Source organism: Pinus tabuliformis, chromosome X (assembly GCF_031772625.1).
Source record: "Pinus tabuliformis cultivar Carrire ecotype Pingquan chromosome X, CPIR1, whole genome shotgun sequence".
Classification (NCBI taxonomy): domain Eukaryota; kingdom Viridiplantae; phylum Streptophyta; class Pinopsida; order Pinales; family Pinaceae; genus Pinus; species Pinus tabuliformis.
This window is the reverse complement of record NC_142308.1, coordinates 240,883,459-240,886,316: the sequence shown is the minus strand read 5'-3', so window position 1 is coordinate 240,886,316 and position 2,858 is coordinate 240,883,459.

Below are 2,858 nucleotides of genomic sequence, written 5' to 3'. Positions count from 1 at the left end.
CCAGCACTTGGATCACACACTTTCTCAGATCTTCATCACTCACACTTGGTATCTTTGGCCTAGTGATCTTCTCCTTATATAGCCTTAGGCCTTGCTCAATACCAAGAGCCAAAACCATAGTAACACAATACCATCAACCTCGAAACTAGGGATCGACACGTCCGTCGAGACACCATGGTCCAAAACCATAGGCACAACTTCCAAGGACTAACTGCCACTGACCAAAGGTACGTTTTCACATGTACGCGCTTTTACTGAAGCCAACCTGCGTGTACACGCTGATTCTCCTTGCTGAACCTGCGTATATCTTTTTCTTGTCCTGCTGTACTGAGATCTGTCCACTAGTTAAGTTGCCATCACCTGTACCAGTCTCTGAGCACCTGTACCAATCTCTGAGTGAGTTGCCATCAAGGACAACACTTGAATCATAATGCCAACAATCTCCCCCTTTGGACTTGATGGCAACCACCACACCAAGTCACTCTCCCCCTTTGACATCAAGGGCAAAGGGTGGACCAAGATATTCTCTTCTTTGGTATACCTTCTGCTGTCCATACTGCTGTCCATACTCCCCTGAGTACACGCTGAAATCTCCAAATGTGCTCCCCCTTTGTGTATGCCAAAGTGTACCAATCTATCCATTCTGCTCTTGCTGAATTTTGCTGTTCATGCTCCCCTTGACTGTAGGCAAGATCTGCAAAAGATGTTCTTCAAGAAGAACAAAGACTTATACATTATAGAAGACCTTCCTATCACCAATGACTCAATTCATCACCCAACCTAGTGGGGATATACCAATATTGACTCATCCACCTAACCATGTGGAGATACATTAAGAGTTTACTCATGACAATACATAAACATTTCATCATTCATCCCAGGCATAGTGGGGAAACCAACATAGGCCGTTACATGACCTTGACATCATAAAAGAGATATCACAAGAGATACATGACATAGAGACGAAATATCTAGACCAAGACTTATGAAAGCCACCAACAGCATCATGATCTGTACCATAAGCATCAGCCTGCAATCCCATTCCTAAACAGTAAGATGTATCATTTAGCTTCATAGACTTTATCAACAACTTCTAACCATAATGCCAACAATGCATTATTTGAAGAATATTCTCCCCCTGAGTGTGAGCCAACCATGTCTGAACCATTTCCTGAGTCTGTTCTGCTCCCCCTGAGCCTGAGCCAACCATGACTGAACCTGGGTCTGTTCTGCTGCCCTTTCTCCATATACGCGACTTTGCAGCCTGTAACTCGCGTATATACGCGACTTTCCTTCATGAAACTTGCGTATGAGAATTAGAACACTGAAGTTTTACACCTTCAGCTCCCCCTGAGTTTGTTATGTCTGTGCTGTGCTGAGTACCCTGTGCTGTGCCATATTTTTCTGACTGAACTTCCTTTTTCTTCCATATCTTCAAGCATGTTGATGATTTCTTCTTATCATGAGCTTTGTTCCTGCAATCTCTTGCTTTATGTCCAAACTTGTTACATGCATAGCATCTTACATGTTTCATATTCCTCCTGTAGCAATCGGCAGCTTTGTGGCCAAGCATATTGCAAGAAAAACAATATCCATTAAAGTACCTCGAATGTGATGATCTTTCTGCATGATGGTCTTGAAACCTTCTTCTTCTACATATGGCTGCAACATGTCCAAGATTATGACATACATAACATTCAACATTATTCAGTGGAGGAAATAATCGTCTATCACGTCCATAGTTAGGAGTAAAGAATCTTCCTTGAGGAATTTCTTTCCTTGGTTGTTCCTTGTTGGGCATTTCAGATTTCTCATTAGAGTTTCTTGCCTCACCTTGTGAACTAGATTCACCTTCAACATATCCACGAAAACCAAGACCAGTCTTGATAGCAGGAGATCTTTGACTATGAAGAATATCATCCAAGACTTTAGTACTATCTTGAAATCGTAAAAGCTTATCCTTTTCTTCTATTTTACCTTTCAGGATATTTACCTCAACTTGATGTTGTTCTTCCTTTTCAAGACATTGCTTCTCCAAGGTCTCTTCAGCTTTCCTTCCTTCATCCAACTGATGCCTTAGTTTGAGGATCTCGTTTTCTTGCTCTTTATTCAGTGCTAGCAGCATTTCTCGAATTCTGGAGGCACATTCTAACTGATCTTCTAATCTGATGATTTCTTCCTTGAGGGCATTCTCCCTTTTGCTAGGTAGATCTTGTTGATCTATGATTTGATCTGATGCTTCATTTGCTTGTCCATCTTCAATCTGAGATGCTTCAGGATCTGAACACTTGCTTCCACTCAACGGCAGGTTGTCATTTTTCCTTTGAGCTGTCTTCTTCTTCTGACGTGCTTTCTTTCCCATTGTTCTACGAATCTCCTTCAAGCGATCAAGCTTCTCTGAAGGACCTGCTCTGATACCAATTGTTGGAAATAATACTGAGAGGGGGGGTGAATCAATATTATCAGATCAGATAAAACTTTTCAATTTCATACTCAGAAACATATACGCGACTTCAGTTAAGTGAACCCGCGTGTACACGCGACTGTGTCTAATGCAACTAGCGTATATCCAGAGATCTTATGATTCAGTTAATCTTATCTTCAGTAAATGCATCAGAACATTATTAAGCATATTAACAGTAAACAGGTGCAGTATAACAGAACAGATCATCACACAAAAGCCACACACATGAACACCATGATATAAGGTGGAAACCCAATGTGGGTGAAAACCACCTGCTGCAATTTGTCTCTTTCTTCTTTAATGAGAACTTCTTTTACAATGTACTGGTGCAGTCCTTTACCAGCACGCAGGCTACAACCTGCAGAGGGCTACAACCCTCTTAGCTCTTGTACTA